Source organism: Physeter macrocephalus, chromosome 1, assembly GCF_002837175.3.
Source record: "Physeter macrocephalus isolate SW-GA chromosome 1, ASM283717v5, whole genome shotgun sequence".
In the NCBI taxonomy this organism is placed as follows: domain Eukaryota; kingdom Metazoa; phylum Chordata; class Mammalia; order Artiodactyla; family Physeteridae; genus Physeter; species Physeter macrocephalus.
Genome location: NC_041214.2, coordinates 18429814 through 18442272, shown reverse-complemented (window position 1 = coordinate 18442272; position 12459 = coordinate 18429814). Strand labels below are relative to the sequence as shown.

General features: G+C 41.5%; 1 long non-coding RNA gene across 1 annotated transcript in view; it reads right to left on the bottom strand.

Annotated features, from left to right (window-relative positions):
• Positions 1–10040, bottom strand: part of LOC114486165 (uncharacterized) — a 14679-nt gene extending 4639 nt beyond the window's left edge. Inside the window, exons 1-2 of the long non-coding RNA XR_003679469.2 lie at positions 9899–10040; positions 1783–1892 (exon numbers count right to left, since the gene is read on the bottom strand). This is a non-coding gene — a long non-coding RNA (uncharacterized lncRNA). The remainder of the gene's footprint in view (positions 1–1782; positions 1893–9898) is intronic.
• Between the last annotated feature and the right edge of the window lie 2419 nt (positions 10041–12459).

The following is a 12459-nucleotide window of genomic DNA, read 5'->3' as shown; positions in this document are numbered from 1 at the left end:
CCCACATGCCGCGGAGCGGCTGGGCCCGTGAGCCATGGCCGCTGAGCCTGCGCGTCCGGATCCTGTGCTCCGCAACGGGAGAGGCCACAGCAGAGGGAGCCCCGCATACCACAAAAAAAAAAAAAAAAAAAAAAAAAGCACCACCATCTTAAGTAATACCGCAGCTAATAAATTTTCAAACATAGGCCTGTTTAATTCCAATTTGGGTAATTACCACTACAACTCCCAATACCTAAATCAGAGACTGCAAACCCCAATGCCTACACACGCTAGGAAGATAACAAATCAGTGAAGAAGTCTGGGTGAGAACTATGGTGAACTAGAAAACACATCTGTGGTTGCTATGCGGTTACCAAACTATTTCCTTTCCTTCCCAATAGACCGTATTTCTCTGCTTTCCTTATAATTAGTTGGGGCCATATGACTGAGTTCTGGCCAATATCATGTGGACAGAAGGAATGAATGCTACATGCAGGCCTGGCCCATGAAAAAAGTTTCTGTTCAATCATGCACTCTTGTTTTCCCCAAACTGAAGTGGTGAAAATGCCCAGGGAAATCTTGGGAGCCATGCAATGATGCAACGGACATGACAGAGCCATAGGATAGAAGAAGCTGGAACCCTGGGTCACCACTTAGAGAAGAACTGCCTAAATTACACTGACATGTAAATTTTGACATGAGACTAAGAAACAAAGTTTTCTCAGGTTGATTCTTTACATGCTCAGGTCTGTTGTAACCACAGCATTGGAGAGTGTCCCCTAATACACAAATGCAGCCCCTGTAGGAATATCGGCCTAGTACTGCCAGATGGTTGGACTTTTTTAAAAGAGAAGACAGAAAGCCTTATATTATAAGAAAGCTGCTGATTATCAGTGTTAGCTAATACTGTGAAGGTCAAACATGACTAAGATCCAGATCTATCCCAGGGACTACATGTTTGTCCCCTCTGCCTCAGTATTAGAGTTGGGTCCCCTGATCCTGGGACTTCAGGCAGCCTCCCCACTGATCCCAGGCTCCTGAGGTACATTCAACTGTCCCTGAGAATCCAAAGGAGGTTTCCAATCCTTTCCACTCAGTTGGTTATGTGGGCTTATTAAACTCTAAGTCAATGGTCTTTGGAATATAACTGTGAAAAGCAGGAAAACACCTATTATCTACAGCTATTCTCTCATTGGATACAAGTAATTTTGCCAAACATTCACCTGGATCGCCAGTGTTTTTCTTGTGTTCATATATTCTTTTTTTTCTTTTTTAACTTTTTTAAAAATAGATTTTATTTATTTATTTATTGGCTGCATTGAGTCTTTGTTGCTGCGCACACGCTTTCTCTAGTTGAGGTGACTGGGGGCTACTCTTCGTTGCGGTGTGAGGGCTTCTCATTGCGGTGGCTTCTCTTGTTGCAGAGCACAGGCTCTAGGCGCGCAGGCTTCAGTAGTTGTGGCTCGCGGGCTCTAGAGCGCAGGCTCAGTAGTCATGGCGCACGGGCTGAGTGGCTCCGCGGCATGTGGGATCTTCCCGGACCAGAGCTCGAACCCGTGTCCCCTGCATTGGCAGGAGGATTCTTAACCGCTGCGCCACCAGGGAAGTCCCCACATATTCTTAAAATTAGTCCTGATAATGCCTACAATTACATTCACCAGCACGAAACTACTTCTAAATGTTTCTCTATTTAGCCACCTGCCAAAATTCTTTCCACTTAGTAAGATCCAATTCAAAGGTTATCTCGTCTATGGAGTCTTTTCCTTAAAGGTCTTTGCCTCTCCCCAGGCGAAATTCACTCACCTCTCCCCGATGTACCTCAGCTCTCTCGCCCTGCCGAAGGCACATGTTTCCCTTCCAAGGTTTGAACTCCCGAAGAGACCACAACATTTTCCTCTTCATAGAATCAGTTCCTGGAATGACACCTGACTCATAATTAGTGCTCAATACAAGGGCTTAGTATTTGTTTTGTGGTTGTTATGTTATTTTATTGTTGTTTTGTTTCACTTTGTGCGCACCTTAAACAATGTTTCATCATAATGGTGCCCTGCATTGTGTGGAAAAAGTTGTCAAGGCGAAGTGAGAGAGTGGCAGGGACATATATACACCACCAAATGTAAATTAGATAGCTAGTGGGAAGCTGCCGCATAGCACAGGGAGATCAGCTCGGTGCTTTGTGACCACCGAGAGGGGTGCGATAGGGAGGGTGGGAGGGAGGGAGACGGAAGAGGGAAGAGATATGGGAACATATGTATATGTATAACTGATTCACTTTGTTGTAAAGGAGAAACCAACACACTATTGTAAAACAGAAGATGTTAAATATAAATTAAAAAAAAAAAAAAAAGGTTGTCAAGGAACCAAGAGCATTGTCTGCAATAATTGAATTCAGAAAGGTTGACTATCTTAGCTAGTTAGAAGAGCAGACTCTGGAGCCAGACTGCCTGGGCTCCTATTCCATTTACCAGCTGTTCAACTTTGGGCAAGTTACTTAACCTCTCTGTCCCTCAGTTTCCTTAACCATAAAATGGGAGCAATAGTAATAGTGCTAGTGTATTCATTTGCTAGGGCTGCCATAACAACATGCCACAAACTGAGTGGCTTAAACAGCACAAATTTATTGTCTAACAGTTCTGGAGGCTAGAAAAGCCTACAATCAAGGTGTTGTCAGGATTGGTTTTCTCTGCAGGCTATGAGGGAAGGATCTGTTCCCAGCATCTCTCCCTGGGTTGTAGATGGCTGTCTTTTCCCTGTGTCTCTTCACATTGTCTTCTCTCTATGTGTGTCTGTCTCTGTCCAAATGTCCCCTTTTTTAAGTATACCAGTCATATTGGGTTAGGGCCCACCCTAAAGACTTCATTTTAACTTGATAACCTCTATAAAGATGGTATCTCCAAATAAGGTCACATTTGGGGTATTGGGGGCATTAAGATTTCAATGTATCATTTTTTGTGGAGGGAGACACAATTCAACCCATAACTATATTAACTGATCAGATTGTTGTGAAGATTAAATTAGCTAATACAGGTAAAACATTTAGAATAGTCCCTGGCACACCACAAGCACTCAAAAACATTAGCTGATGGTATTATGCATCCTAAAATTTTGTTATACCAAGGTGACCCACCCATAAAAATACATCGGTAAAAATTCTGCTATTCCAGGATAGATGTTTTAGGGGAGTAGTTGAAGAGAGGTAGGGGTGATTTCCGTTCTTGATCTTAGAATATAGCAAAATGAAAGAAGTGCCAGTTCCTGACATTGATAATACAAAAGAAGATAGGACAAGAGATAGGAAATCATTGCACTCATCATAAGCTTGAAAATGACTCAATTTGAGGGGTATGTCATACACTGAGAGGCACACCACAGTTAGAATTTTTCCTTTGATTTATTATTAGGTATTATTCATACATTCATTTTTTCAATAATCACTAGATCAAAAGTACAATAAAAGACTGTAGTTTGAATTTTGCAATTTTGGAATTTGACCTCTCTTAAACAGAGATTGGTTTCAGAGTCGTCTTAGATAGTCTAGAGTTAGAATTTTAAAATAAGTCTCTGAGGCCAGTTGATGGTTGTGTGATTCAAACAGACGGAAATATGGCCCAACAAGCCACTCAACATACAAGATTTATAAATGTAAGAATTTTCTAATAATGCCCAGGAATGCAAATCCCTGAATTGTAAGCCTCCCCACAAAAGAGAGAACTTTCCCTGTCGGATAACACTGATCCTTCTTTTAACAAAGGGGAAAACATAAAAAGCCAGGTCCCAGCGTTTTGCTCTCATTCTCTTGAGAATACACCAAAATTTTACTTTTAGTCCATCTCCTAGATCATTCATGAATGCAGTTCTGTGATGATGTGGTTTGTGCATTCTGTTCAATTTTGACAGCATTTTAAAAGTCTGGCCTCTGAGTAAAAATTTCAGTACAGGTCCCGTTGCATTTGTTGACTTTACAGTTGAATAGATGTTCAGTAGGGAGAAGTCAGCCTCCTCTCAAAAGCCCTCTTGAAAGCAGAGACTGCTTGGGTGGTGTGGGTGACCTGAATATTGCCTGTTTAAATGAGCAGTTAGTGATGCACATACCTTCCAATCACATGGATAACTTACTTATAAATTATTATACCAGATCAAGAAACCTAGCTCATTAGTATGCACCACGGTGATCCTCAGAGTTCAGATGTTGAACTGCAATTATATTCCATTTGCAAATGCAGACTTTTTTCCAAAGACATGCTTCCATAATTCTTGAGCTTTGCGAAAGGCCGAAGAGTACGGCTGAGGCCTCTTCTCCTCTATGTTCCCACCTCCTTCCCTGTATCCTCCCAACATTCTCACCCCACTCACTTCTTCATCGCATATTTTGTCTAAGGATGCTGGACCAAGCCAACTGTAGAATTCAGTTTTTCACCTTACGTATAGCCATCAGCCCTGGGGTTAAAATTGTTTTTGTTTTCGTTTTTTTTTCACTTTCCTTTGTTTTATTTATTTTGCTACTTTTAATACAGTAAATGAAGATTCAAAAGAAAGCCTTACATATACTGAAAAATAAATTATTTTCTTATTACAGAAGTAATTGTGCTTATTGCAGAAAATTTAGAAATACAGATATGTATTTTTTTTTTTTAAAAAGGAAATATAGTGCTTCCCTGGTGGCACAGTGGTTAAGAATCTGCCTGCCAATGCAGGGGACACGAGTTCAAGCCCTGGTCCGGGAAGATCCCACGTGCCACGGAGCAACTAAGCCCGTGTGCCACAACTACTGAGCCTGCGCGCTAGAGTCCACGAGGCACAACTACTGAAGCCCGCACGCCTAGAGCCCGTGCTGTGCAACAAGTGAAGCCACCACAAGGAGAAGCCCATGAACTACAGCAAAGAGTAGCCCCCGCTCGCCACAACTAGAGAAAGCCCGTGTGCAGCAACAAAGACCCAAGGTAGCCATAAATAAATAAATTTTAAAAATAAATTTAAATAGAGAGTTCTAAGAAATTAAAAATATGATAGTTTAAGCAGAAATTTCAATACACAGATTAAAAGATCTGTTTAATCTTTTTTAAAAAAAATTATTTATTTATTTATTTATTTATGGCTGTGTTGGGTCTTCATTTCTGTGCGAGGGCTTTCTCTAGTTGCGGCAATTGGGGACCACTCTTCATCACGGTGCGCGGGCCTCTCACTATCGCGGCCTCTCTTGTTGCGGAGCACAGGCTCCAGACGCGCAGGCTCAGTAATTGTGGAGTAGCCCCCGCTCGCCACAACTAGAGAAAGCCCGTGTGCAGCAACAAAGACCCAAGGTAGCCAAAAATAAATAAATTTTAAAAATAAATTTAAATAGAGAGTTCTCAGAAATTAAAAATATGATAGTTTAAGCAGAAATTTCAATACACAGATTAAAAGATCTGTTTAATCTTTTTTTAAAAAAATTATTTATTTATTTATTTATTTATGGCTGTGTTGGGTCTTCGTTTCTGTGCGAGGGCTTTCTCTAGTTGCGGCAAGTGGGGACCACTCTTCATCACGGTGCGCGGGCCTCTCACTATCGCGACCTCTCTTGTTGCGGAGCTTCTCAACCACTGCACCACCAGGGAAGCCCCTGTTTAATTTTTGATAAAATCAAAGAAATCTCTAAGAAAGTAGAAAATACAGGTAGACTGAAAATGTGAAAGGCTAAATTATAAAGTATAATCCAATAGGCTAATGTCCGATGAATAGAGAAGCTCCAGAGAGAACAGACAAAATGAGAGAATATAAACAAAGAAACAACAAAGATTTCTCAACTGAAAAGCATGAGGCTCTAGACTGAAGAAGGAAGGAAGAAAAAATATTACAATGTCAGATACAGTGAATGAAAAATGACTGACAGTCACAGAATGGTAAAATTTCAGAAGATCAAAGATTATTTTAAAATCCAAAAACTTTTCAGAGAGAAAAAACAAATTTTATTTTAAAAATTCAGATTGGCATCAATCTTCTCTTTAGCAATACTGGATCCTATAAGTAATGGAACAGTGCCTTCAAAGTTCTAAGAGAAAATTTGAGAGTAGAATAAAGATATTCTAAGTCATGGAAGGACTCAGTAAGTTTACCTCCCACATCCCCTTTTGATGAAAGTGATTCAAGGATGTGTTCCAGCAAAGTAAGAGAGTAAACCAAAAAATGAGAAGTTCAAGAAACAATTAAGCCAGTCAGGAGAAAAATGGAAGGAAGACCTTTGGTGACAGCTTTTCGTCAAATCTAGAGCACAAGGGTTCAATTTAGAGCTTGTGGAGGAGGCCTCCAAAAGATAGTTGTCTGGGAAGAGAATGTTTTTGAGTAGAAAGAATTCACAGATTTGATACTATCTTTAAGAAGTTGAATATCAAGTTGTGGAAAACTCAGCAATGCAGGAAATGGGGTGGGGAGGAGGAAACAATTAGAAATTCCAAGAAACACACAAGACTGTGTAAGAAGGGATATGTAATCATATACTATGTGGCTGAGCTGTGAACAATCTTTACATAGTCACAATGTTGTAAACACTGTTGGTCAATTTTTAGCTCCTGGAATCAACACACAAGCCACCCAAAAGGAAGACTTGGATCTGGTTGCAGAAAAAGATCCATTTTTCTTTCTTGACATCATAAGTTAAAATTAAGCATTTGATTGTGATAAGAAAGCATACAGCAATGAAGAAAAGGGTAAGGACATTCATGTGTTCACCTCACAAAGTGAAGAGTCAAGAGATACTGTCAATGGTTGATGGAATTAAAAATAAGGATGTGAGTATATAAAACTATATTTTACATAGCCTCAAAGGCAACTAATAGAAAGAATCTAAAAATAGTGGCATAATCTTATTGAAGTGGAAGAAAGGAAAGCCAGAAGATAAAAGATCGGTGAGCTAAATTCATATCCATCACCAGAGAAATCAACAGATAATGTCTAAAATTTTTAAATAAATAGGAAAATAATAGTAATGCACTGAAGGATTTATAATAGGTAGAAGCAAAATGTATGACCATAACACAAAGGCCAGGAGGGAACAAATGGAGTTATCCTGGAGGTTCTTACACCATACATAAAGTGGTGTTGGGCTTCCCTGGTGGCGCAGTGGTTGAGAGTCCGCCTGCCGATGCAGGGGACACGGGTTCGTGCCCCGGTCCGGGAGGATCCCACGTGCCGCGGAGCGGCTGGGCCCGTGAGCCATGGCCGCTGAGCCTGCGCGTCCGGAGCCTGTGCTCCGCAACGGGAGAGGCCACAACAGAGGGAGGCCCGCATACCACAAAAAAAAAAAAAAGATGAATGGATAAACAAAATTATGTTACATTCATACAATGGAATATACAACTTAGCAATAAAAAAGAATGAACTCTAAATACACACAACTACATGGGTGAATCTCAGTTATACTGAGTGAAAGAGCCAGAAAAAAACTAGTATATACTATACAATTTTATTTACCTAAAATTATAGAAAAATGGGGACTTCCCTGGTGTCACAGTCGTTAAGAATCCTCCTGCCAATGCAGGGGACACGGGTTCGAGCCCTGGTCCAGGAAGATCCCACATGCCGTGGAGCAACTAAGCCCGTGCACCACAACTACTGAGCCTGAGCTCTAGAGCCCACAAGCCACAACTACTGAGCCCATGTGTCACAACTACTGAAGCCTGTGCGCCTAGAGCCCGTGCTCTGCAACAAGAGAAGCCACCACAATGAGAAACCTGCGCACCGCAATGAAGAGTAGCCCCAGCTCACCGCAACTAGAGAAAGCCCGCGTGCAGCCACGAAGACCCAACACAACCATAAATAAATAAATAATTTTTATAAATAAATAAAATAAAATTATAGAAAAATGAAACTGATCTGTAGTGACAGAAGCAGATCAGGGACTGCAGAGAGGAAGGGAAGGATGATTTTAAAGGGGCATGAGGAAACGTTCAGGGGTGATGGATATGTTTACTCTCTTGATTGTGGTGGTAGTTTCATGGTGTATCCAAATGTCAAAACTTTTCAAATTGTTCACTTTAAATATAAGCAGTTTAGGGACTTCCCTGGCGGTCCAGTGGTTGGGGCGAGGCACTTCCACTGCAGGGGGCTCTGGTTGGATCCCTGGTCTGGGAGCTATGGTTCCGCGTTCTGCGCAGTGCGGCCATAAATAAATAAATAAATAAATAAATAAATAAAAATAAATAAAAGCCGTTTATAGTATGTCTGTTATACCTCAATGGTTAAAAAGGAAAAACAGTTACAGCGTAAACATTATGACAATCAACAATAATAAATAACTATATTACATATAGTCATCTACATATACATATAACACATAAAAATATAACAAATAAATGACAAAAATAAATCATCAACCATATGACATAAACATTATTTTAGAGACATGGAGGTAACTGCCAAAAGAGCTAAAAAGTTAACTTAAAAGTTGTTGCCCATTTGAGGAAATACAGGGACAGGGTTAACCAAGGGGAGGGGGCAGGGAACCGTTGTTTCAAATATAAACCCTCCTGGATTCGTTCATTTTTAAGAATGTACACGTACACCAGTTCAGATGCTCACAGAAGCAGATGCTAAGATGGGCTTTTCTATTTGAGAGATTTATTGGAGCAAAGCCTGTGAAGGGTGGAGGGAAGAAAAAAATTGGAGAGAAAGAGCCTCAGAATCCGGAAGGTTCTAAGACCTGCCGGGCTGATGGGGAGTGTCCCAGCAGAAGTTCCCCATTCCAGGAATCCCATGTCAGGCAGGGTGGATCAATACTCACACCCTGGAACCTCAGCAGTGTTTAGTCATTGGCTGCCCAGAGGGCTGGGGCTCAGCCTGAGTGATGCAGTGGTTCCAAAGTTGTGGCAGCTGGGCTTGTCACTCTGCTAGGTCCCCACGGCAGGCATTGATTTGATTTTAAAATTTCAAAAAGTCTTTTAAAAGAAGGATAAATTCCTCTGATCAACAGGTGACATGAATAAACATTCAGAGAGTAGCACAATCCTTTACAGAGCCGATCACCCACCTGATTGGTGCTATAGATTTTGCATTCCTTTTTTGTCCAAAAGTGTTGTGTTGAATAGACTAAATTTATTTGATTCTCTCTTAATTGAGGGGTCAGGGTGGATGCTGGAAAGGCAGTCGTTTTCTCCAAAAAGTGTCCATAAGTTAAGGAATAGTGTTCTTGAGCACAAAAAGGAGGGTGTCTTGAGAATCTATGGATTGTGATGAAATCGCCCCAGAAATTCTATACAACTATTTGGAACAGATTGAGCCACTGGACACCCTCTAATTCTGTAACTTTCACAGCTCTGAGTTTCCCAATGACTTAACAGATAAAACTAACGCATAATAAATAAATTAGGTTCACGGCACAAAGCAATTGTTTTATTTTTTTAATTGAAGTATCGTTGATGTACAATATTATATAAGTACAAAGCAATTTTTAAAAACTGTTTAACTGTATGTGTTTTGCAACTCGGAAGCCAAGAGATATATCCAACATTTTAGGTCCTGAAACCTACATAATTCGGGGGGCCACCAAAAAAAAGAATACAAAATGTATAAAAAAGAAAATGCCCACCATCAGTTGACAGCACCCTGCGTGAAGGAAAGCATTTGTGTTGCTGGGAGGGGGCAGAGTGGAAAGAGATGGCAGTCTTTGCCAGTTGTGATTAAAGTTTCTTACTTTTGCAAATCTTGTAAAACTGTATGACCATATGAACACATTGCTAGCATCCCTCTCCAGGTCTTGGAAAGCGCCCTGCTGCTTCTGCTTCATCAGCATCCCAGTAAATCCATGTCTCTAAGCAGCCTTCTTTGAAAAGGAAGAGAAAATAAAGGGGTCTAGATTCCCTTAGGAAGTTGGTGGATATACGTATGAGTTGGGGGCAGGGAGTGACACTTTACACACGTTAGTACTGGAAATAAAAAGAATACTCACAGAGACAACTGCTAGTTGGTATAAATCACCTTCCATGCCTCTGGCACCCCCAGTCACTGATCACTGCCTGTCAGGGCCTGGTTCCAACCACAGGACACTCTTCTGCACACTCAGGGCACAGTCACATCTGATTTTCCTGAGAACTTGTCACCCCGAGCAGAGAGCTGAATGACAAAAATGAACAAGGCATGTCATTGGATTTTATTAAGGAAAATGAATTTGGTTTGTCAAAAGCATGGCATATAGCATATGGTCACAACTACTTTTAAATACTCTGAAAGAAAGACAGCAGGAAATACACTCAAATGGTAACAATAGTTCTCTTTGGGTGTTAAAACTAGGGGTAATTATTTTTTAACTTTCCCCTCCACATTTTGTTTAATAAGCATGTAGTGTCTTTAAAATAGAAAATGAACTTCAAAAAGTGTTTAGAGGGCTTCCCTGGTGGCGCAGTGGTTGAGAGTCCGCCTGCCGATGCAGGGGACACGGGTTCGTGCCCCAGTCCGGGAGGATCCCACAAGCCGCGGAGCGGCTGGGCCGGTGAGCCATGGCCGCTGAGCCTGCGCGTCCGGAGCCTGTGCTCCGCAACGGGAGAGGCCACAACAGTGAGAGGCCCGCATACAGCAAAAAAAAAAAAAAAAAAGTGTTTAGAAAAAAATGCATTAACTTTGTCTATATATGCATATACATGGATATTTATATTAATTAATGCATGCAATGTGCAGGGAACTAAGGAGATTTAAAACTTCCCAAGACACCCAGTAAGAATATTTCCCATGGCAGATATTACCAGTGTGATATGAGAATCAGAGAATCAATGAATCCCAGGTTTGAAAGGGCCCTTGTATTAGTCATCTATTGCTGTATAACAAATTACCCCAAAACTTAGCAGCTTAACCCAACAAACATTTATTATTTCACTCAGTTTCTATGGGTTAGGAATCTGGGTATGACTCAGCTGAGTGGTTCTGGCTCAGGTTCTGTCACGAGGTTGCAGTCAAGCTGTTGGCAGTGCCTGCAGTCATCTGAGGCTTATGAGGGCCAGAAGATCTGCTTCCAAGATGGCTCATTCATATGGCTGTAGGTAGGAGGCCTCAATATCTTGCCACATGATGATTCACAGGGCTGCCTGAGTGTCCTCACAACACAACAGCTGGTGTCCCTCAGAGGGAATGATCAGAGAGAGATTGAAAGGAAGAAGCCAGAATGTCTTTATGATCTAGCCCAGGGAAGGACATACCATCACTTCTGCCAGATTCTCTTTTTTTAAAATTTATTTATTTATTTATTTATTTTTGGCTGTGTTGGGTCTTCGCTGCTGCACGTGGGCTTTCTATAGTTGCAGCGATCGGGGGCTACTTTTCATTGTGGTGCACAGGCTTCTTATTGTGGTGGCTTCTCTTGTTGCAGAGCACGGGCTCTAGGTGCGTGGGCTTCCACAGATGTGGCACACGGGCTCAGTAGTTGTGGCTCGCGGGCTCAGTAGTTGTGACTCGCAGGCTCAGTAGTTATGGCGAAAGGGCTTAGTTGCTCCGCGTCATGTGGGATCTTCCCAGGCCAGGGCTTGAACCCGTGTCCCCTGCATTGGCAGGCAGATTCTTAGCCACTGCACCACCAGGGAAGCCCTCTGCCAGATTCTTTTGTCACACAGACCAATCCTGATACAGCGTAGGAGGGGACTACACAGGACATAAATACCCGGAGGCAGGGAACACTAGGGGCCCTTTGTCCCCTCCCCATGGTATCCTTGAGAAACTAAAAATGTTCAATACAGTGAGAAATATCAAGACTGTTAGTCAAAGTAGTTTAAGCCTATCAGGGAAATAGGTACTTGAATCCAGTTTTATATTGTCTGGTCAGAAATGGCTCTTCTAGATATACAGATTGCCAACAAACACATGAAAGAATGCTCAACATCAGTAATCATTAGAGAAATGCAAATCAAAACTATAATGAGATATCATCTCACACCGGTCAGAATGGCCACCATCAAAAAATCTACAAACAATAATTGCTGGAGAGGGCGTGGAGAAAAGGGAACCCTCTTGCACTGTTGGTGGGAATGTAAACTGACACAGCCACTATGGAGAACAGTATGGAGCCACTCGCCACAACTAGAGAAAGCCCTCGCACAGAAATGAAGACCCAACACAGCCAAAAATACATAAATAAATAGACTTGTGTTAAAAAAAAAAAAAAGAGTCATGTACCACAATGTTCATTGCAGCACTATTTACAATAGCCAGGACATGGAAGCAACCTAAGTGTCCATCGACAGATGAATGGATAGAGAAGATGTGGCACATATATACAATGGAATATTACTCAGCCATAAAAAGAAATGAAATTGAGTTATTTGTAGTGAGGTGGATGGACCTAGAGTCTGTCATACAGAGTGAAGTAAGTCAGAAAGAGAAAAACAAATACCGTATGCTAACACATATATACGGAATCTAAAAAAAAAAGACAAAAAAGGTCCTGAAGAACCTAGAGGCAGGACAGGAATAAAGACGTAGACATAGAGAATGGGCTTGAGGACATGGGGAGGGGGAAGGGTAAGC